The sequence below is a fragment of the Ipomoea nil genome, unplaced genomic scaffold (genome assembly GCF_001879475.1).
Source record: "Ipomoea nil cultivar Tokyo-kokei standard unplaced genomic scaffold, Asagao_1.1 scaffold2280, whole genome shotgun sequence".
In the NCBI taxonomy this organism is placed as follows: Eukaryota; Viridiplantae; Streptophyta; class Magnoliopsida; order Solanales; family Convolvulaceae; genus Ipomoea; species Ipomoea nil.
The window spans coordinates 5,554,982-5,562,912 of NW_017618708.1; positions in this window are offsets into that span (position 1 = coordinate 5,554,982).

The window sequence follows — 7,931 nt, forward strand, 5'->3', positions numbered from 1 at the left end:
TGTCCTCCTGACCATACGCTTCTTCGGAATTTAAGCATCTCAATTCTTGCTCATCTACCCTTAATTAAATTAAATTCATCTCTTCTTTGAATTTCAATTTACACCAAACTCCTATTTCTTCTCCTACTCACACTCAATATTCTACAACATAAAAGCCTACACCTATGTCTTCTAACCATCCTATCTACACACGCCTTTTGAGAGACCAATCACCTCAACATTTAATTTCTTTGTTTCCTCTCTCTTGCCTCCACTAAAGCTGTGACCTCACTCTCATCTTCAACCTCTCCTCTTCTCACCATTGTTACGCAACCTAAGCTCCATCAATGGTAAATCCGTTCATCATCTACTCATCCTCCGTCTTGAGGCTTGATCTTCTTAGAAAAATCATAGATGCCGACTCCCCAATTCCTCCTGAAGCTACAGATTGGGTCCTTGCCACCATCAAACAACATTCTGTTCTTCTTGAAGGTCTCACAGACAAGGAAAAACGCCAGTTTCATGCTCTTGCCCGCCACATCACCACTGCTCCATGGCCTCTCCACACCGAGACAACCGTTGTACCTGGTCCACCTCTACCCGAGGCAGTGCCTAAATCACCGTCTCACACTGTGGTATCTTCCTTGTGTCTATCTCCACTAGAACATGCTTTGTCTACCTCTCGAAAAATTGATTTCAATGTTTCTATGCCTGAACAATTTGTACCTGCTTTACCTAGTAGTAATTTCAATGTTCGTTCCTTACCCTTACCTGATGATCCTTATGATCCGGCCTCTCACTCTTTATCTAGAAGTCCTGCACCTTTGGTTGCCTTCTCTGATTTTGTGAGTTCACTGCCATCAAATTTCTCTATTCGAAATATTGCACAACATATATCTGTTCCTGTACTGCCCGTGTCGTGCTCTGCCTTCTCTATACCCATTAACATCCCTGCCTCTATATCCAAGACGGAACATGCACCCTTACCCGTGTCACCAACTCAAGAATCTGTCCCAATTATTACTGTGCCTATGTCTAAATCTTCCCGGACAGGGAAAGAAAAATTGTCTGATGCAGGTCATGCCGAGAAGAGGAAATTGTCTAATGTAGATGATGTGGAAAGTCTTTCTGAACGTAAACATCAAAGGAGGGGGTCCACTCTTCCACCCAGAATTACTCGGTCCCGAGCCCTTGCTGAAACACCAGCCGTACCAGTTCCATCCGGTTCGAAATCAAAGGGGCCCGGCAAGACTTATAAACCACGGCTTTTCTCACCTGCTTTATCAGCCGATTGGAAGGTCCATGTCAATCGGGATTTTATCTTGGAAAAGTCTATTAATGAGGAGGAGTTGGCAGAAAAGTGCAACATCATACCAATTCTACGTGATCAGAATTTACTGGCCTCTCTTCGACATGTTGGTCCCTACTCAGCCTGGTTGACGGCCGAGTTCTATACCAATCTTACCATGGACACGTTTACTTATGGATCCGCACGGTTTCACCAAGTCTTTATTCGGGACAAATGGTATCCCTTCGGGCCAACAAAGATCAATGCTTACTTAGGCACCCCGAATCATCCAGCTTCTTCGGATCCAAGTCCACACTTATTGGCTGCCGCACTGACTCATAACAAAGAAGTCTCTTGGCCAAGTGAAGGACTCTAGAGTTTGAAGCTCACCACCTTTTATTCCGTTCTTCTTCGGCTTGCGTCTGTAAATTGGATCCCGGTTGTGCGTCACCACCTTGTTTTGAAACAGTTAGCCGGGCTACTCTACAAGATCAGAAATCACCTTCCTTTCAACCTTGGAGTAGTCATTTTCTCTCATCTGATGACATTTATGAAGAAGAAAGAAGCCAAGGTCCACCTCCTGTACCCAAGTCTGATTTTTGGAGTTCTTCAAGAACATGGGTTTAAACCGTATAAGGAGGAAATTGTTATCTCTCATGACAATATTTATCAATATGATGACCGTCTAACTCAAAAGGGACACTATGATGATCGAGTTTCCCTCACTAAGCTTCTCGACGTTCCTCCACCTGCTCCACTGGTTTCTGCTCCAGCTTTATCTGCTGACACTATGTCTACCTCTCAACCGAGGTCCAGACCGGTTCCCAAAGAGCCTCCGACGTTAGTTGATCGTATGCAAATTGTGGTTACACTTGAGGCCTCAATTGCTCAGATTCAACACTCCGTGGCTTCTCAACAAGCCACTACGTGATGCTCAGCTTAAGGAAATTTCTCGCATAGAGGACATACATGCTCAGATTTTGGCTGACACTGGCGCGGGACTGGTTCTGAAGACGACGATGATGGTTCGGACTGGGGCACCCCATCTGCACGGTAAAAATAATCCACTATTATGATGTTCACCTTCCTTCCTTTGTCATTTATTTGGCAAAAAGGGGAAGTTTTTGGAGTAAGGGGGAGTTATTTGGTAAGTTTAATTTTGGAGGATTGATAATTTTGGTAAGTTGGTCATTTGGAAACTGGTTTATTGTTGGAAATAAAAGGCACTAAGTTAGGGGAAGTAGTAGTAATTATGGCATGGATAGATGATGACATATGTATGGTATGTATGTTTTGAGCTACTACTCGCATGAACAAACTTATGGTAAAATCTTCTACTGAATTATGTTATGTCAACTGCTCTTTCGTTGCTACTGTGTCTGGTCTACTCGTGGTTGTGGTTGGATGATTGAAACACCCTACACAGGTATATTGTTGACACATATGGTCCAAAAGGAAATTTAAGATTATTATTATTTATTACCTTTTTGTTCAGTACCTATACTAAGGGCTCTTAATAAAAACTAAATTGATTATACCTTTTTGCCCAAAGTATTTGATACTTGAGTTTTACCAAATAAAATGCCAAAGGGGGAGATTGTAAGTGTAAAATTATTGTATGTTAAACCTTATTGGCTATTTTATTTCGTAGTGATATTATTAGTTTAATTAAGAGGTTAATTAAGAGTTGTTAGAGTTAATTTTCCTTTGGACCACGTGATGTCTATTTGAGTGGACAGTATGCATTGGTGAATGAAGAGAAAGTCAGCAGTAGCGCATGAAGCTTTCAAAAAACAAAAGGATGTGGCTATGATTTATTCGAACAAGAAAAAGGCTAATATTAAGGATCAAAGATGAGGCTTAATACTTGCTATAAAAAGAAGCCACACCAAAGAAGAAAGATGCCAATTTTGAGACTACAATTCTGAGTGCACACTTTCCTTACAAAGCTTCCTAATTTAATCTGCTATGTTATCTAATTGTTAAGAAGATTTAATCTATATTACATGATCTGTACGTGGTACTGCTGAAGCATCTTGTGAAGATTGTTCTGGCATACGTGTGTCAGTCCTAGATAGGTGTTAGAAAGAGTGGTAGTGGTAAAGGCTGGAGGCCATCTGTATTTACCTCTTGTAATACTCCTTTTGGTGAACATCTATAGTGGATTGGGCAGACGTGGGTTGCCCCGCAGACGTAGGAGAAGGATCTCCGAACTGCGTAACAATTCTTTTGTGTTTTTACTTTCTTTTATGCTTTCTGTCTTCATTATTTATATTTGTTTAAACAAGTTTAATTAATGAACGTAACTGGTGCATATATAACTTAAAAACAAGTAAAAATACATTACTTTTTGATTTCAAGTCTCACGGTGCAATTTCACTTAAGATCAGATAAACTGCTTTTAAAAAGATAAAATATTTTTTTGGAAAACATTGATAGCCATAATGGTCAAATGATTATTGTAATGACTTGATATATACATTGTATGTATTTTTTTTTTTTAAATTTGTGTCTCTTTAAAAAAATAAAAGAAGAGCACGTGTTAATCGCATCAATTGTAACATACTAAGTAGGTAGTATTTAGATTTAATTACACTTTTATCGATTTAAGAGGATTTGATGAATTTTTAATACTTTGCGAGTTATGTTGCACTATTCACTTAACTTAGATGTAATTATTTGATACTTTTTTAAACAGTTATAATTCGCTCTATAGCAATCAATGCATAACACACAAACAAAACCCAAGAAAACAACATAGGATAAATGGTAGTAAAAGCATTGAAATACAACACAAAAAAGAAAAAAAAAAAAAACAAAAAAAAAAACAAAAAAAAAAAACAAAAAAAAAAAACAAACATCAAAAGAGATCAGAAATTGATTACGAGCAAAAATAAAGAACAAAAAAATAGAAAGGGAACATGGTTTTAACTATGTGTAATTGTTTGATATCACCAATGATTACTTGAATGTTCATGCAAGGAGTTTTCTAGATAGCAATAGGCAAAAAAAAAAAAAAAAAAAAAAAAAAGTGTTTGTTGAGTACAAATTATTCTTACTATTTTATGTATATATTTGACATCAGTTCATATGATTTTGTGATAATTTAAAGCTATGTTCTTATTTGATTCATTTGCATCATTTATGTGATTTCGAGGTATTAATTATAAAATTATGTAAATTAATTCTCAATTGGATGCGTTCTGATTGACATAAAGATGACATTTTGATAAACGTCGAAAGTCGAGAAGGCAAAGAGATTGAGTTAGAAGCACTACAACATCACCTAGGGACCCAAAATAGCAAGAAAAAGGGGGAAAAGAAAAGTTTAGTTATATGGAGAGAAATATGTCACTTGCGACCACGCCTCATAGAGTCATGTAAGAAAATTAATATTGTATAGATTTAATTAGCTTGACAATATATTTGTTAGTCTAATAGATAATTAAGGTTTTAGTTGGTTAATTAATTATGCCAGGAGCCGTTAAGTATGAAGATGAATTTGTGGTTTTTAATTGTTCAAGCAAAGATGAGTTTTTGTAGGGAGAAGATATGGATGAGTGTTTCTCCATGATTCAAGGGAAGCGTATGCAATATGATGTCAAGAGAATTCAAGTATAAATAGAAGATCTTTAGATATTCTTGAAGCTGAAAGATATATATTAGTCACGCCAACCTCCATGATGTGTTAACATATTGGTCGTGCTGTTTTAATGTTTAAAGTCCATTAAACTATTTCAGGCTTATTTATTATAGATATCTGTATAGATTGAGATTGTGTTGTAATCTTGTATTATTCAAGTATTGGGAGTCCTATTGATAGGTCCAGTACCACCTCAAAAGATGATGATTGTTGGTGTTGAAGATTAGGCCATAATTTTTGTATAGAAATCTGTTGAACCTTGTATCATTTGTGATCATCTAGTGGGGTTGGATTTCACCTGTGTGTGGCCTCGTAGACGTAAGAGTGATTCTCCGAAGCTGCGTGAATATATTCTGGTTCAATTTACTTTTCCTGCACTATTTTTTTTATTTATTCTGTTCCTAATACAGTACTAAATACAGATGATTAATTCGTTTTAAAAACAAATTAGGAATCAATTAGGTTTACACCTGCATTCAAGACCCACAATTTTCAAGTCAAATTATGAGAAAGAAGTCTATCAAACAATGTCTCGGTATTTTGAAAATATTTAAATGTAATAATGTCAAAGTTGAGTGATTCAAGTGGCATAGATAATTCAAATATCTACAACTTTCATGAAAAGCATGAAGTTAAATTCAGATGATAACAATGTCTATATAGCTTGTAAGTTAGAGTTTGCATAGAGTTACACTCTACTAGCTACCCAAACTTCAAAGATTATACTATGTTTTTCATGGCCTGGCCATAGCCATGACTATGGGTGGTGCAACTTTTTCCTATTTAGCACAATTTTTAGCTATAAATATTGGCAATTATTTATAGATCACTTTTCATTTTTTCTTTCTCTTCCTACGTTTTTTAGAAAAAAACTCTCTTAGATTGAGGCTAAATTCAAGTAGAAGAACAATATTTAAGTAATAATTAATTTTAATTTTGAACTTGTAACACCAATTTGCTCCATATCAAAGCTAAGTCATTTAATTTCTCCTTTCAATTCAATTGTAATCCAACTATTAGGTTCATTTGTGTTTTGCTTTCTATGCAATTTCTTTGTGGATTTTACTTTGAATAGTGAATCATGATTGACTAGTTCTCTAATTAGGCCAGGACTTGTATTAAACTTCACATTGTAATATATAGATGCTTCTATTATTTCAATTGCATAAAAAGAGTGTTTATCGTATTGATTAGCTAGGATTCTTGTTGTATGCTAGTGCTTTATTTGATCTCATGTGTGAGTTCCGATCGGATTATACTTGAGAGCCTGTGGAGGTGTGTTGTTGATATGAGAATATGACCTAACTATAGTCACACTACTCATAAGCTTAAACTTTACTTGAGAAATAGAGTGAGAGAGGAAACCAATTAGTATTGGTTTGCTATGAGAATGAGATTTAACAATAAATTGATAGTCCCTTGAACCTTGTTAATCAATTACATGATTGTCAATCCCTAGACTTCCATGAGCATCTATGCAAGAGTAAGCCAAGTCCATGTCTCATTTTTGACATGTGTGTATTATATTAATTCAATTTGCTTTTGTATGTGTTGTTATTTTGGAACTCATTTGTGAATTGATTGTTTCAATGATGTTTTCCAAACAATTTGTTAGAGCCGATTTTTAATTAGTTGGCATGTTTTGTGCTTAGCCAACTCTCTATTTGACACTCTTTTGACTTAATTACTTCTTGAGATGATATCCAGATGATACTGTGAAAACTCAAAATTTATTTTCCCAAATTTTATTTTATAAATTCCAAAATAATTATTTTTACTCCTTCAGAAATTTCTCTAAAATAGGTGTATGTATGAACTAAATATTTTAAATCGTGATTTTATTAATTCAACACCAAATAATAGCCTATTTCGAAAATTCTAAATTTTGGGTATATTTATGTATCATGTTTTGACCCAAAAAGTCAATCTGAGTGAAACCTGTGAAATCTGAGTCAAATGTTTTTACTTAGAAACATCCTTATAGGAAATCTATTTTATCTCCAAAGATGTATAAAATTATTTTATTACCCTAGCTTGGTCTAAAATGAGAAGCCTGATATTTTTGTAAGATCAAAGGACCAAATTACCCTTCCCAACCAACATTCCATTCTAATGAACACCTTTAGGATTTTGAACTATATAAAAGCCTCACTATTTACTCCTGATAACTCAATCCCTCCATTTGCCTCTTTCACTCCATAGAAGTCTGATATTGAGAAGAGAAATCACAGTAAGCAAATCTCCTCCATTCATCTTCATCCATTTCCTTCCATTCTTCTCCTGACATTCATTTTCCATCTATCCATTCCATCTCTTTTCCCTTATATTGTATGTTTGGGGTTGTGATGGGTGTTGTATGTGTTTATGTTTTTATCTGAGGAAAATAGGAGGAGAGGGTGGAAGCCATTGTTGAAGAAGATGAGGGATTCACACTAGTGTTAGCAAAACTCAAAGGTATAAATCATGGATTCCCAAATCTATTATTTTAGTCCAATGTTGATAGATTTGTTGAGATTTAATGCTTAGAAATGAATGAGAATGCATGATAATATGTTTATTGTGTGTTGATGATGTTATATGATTTGCTCATGGTTGTTTGGAAGTGTTTTGTTGTGGTCTGAGTTGTGAAAATGGAGATGGAGTCTTCTGGTGCATCTCAGGGGAACTCTCTGCCAGAGACTCCAGTTGGCCGTGTGGCCCTAGCTATCGGATCCAAGAGGGATCCGCTAGCCTGATCCGTGAACCAACGGACAAGAGTGACCAGTCCGTTGCTTGGCGGAGCCAAGTGGCGGGGCCTCTTGAGGCCCGCCACCAAGCTCCGCCAGGTCAAAACAGGAGAGGTCGGACCCTTGAGGCTCAGCTATGTGTTGTTTTAGACCGGAATTCGTGGGCCCGTGAGGCTTAGACACTCGGGCTCGTAACGACACGCTAGTGTGAGTTGTATTTGTATGATTTTTGAGTAGAAGCATGTTATCCAGTCAAAGTATGAAATTTAGTCCCTGAATATTTGATTGATTGTTG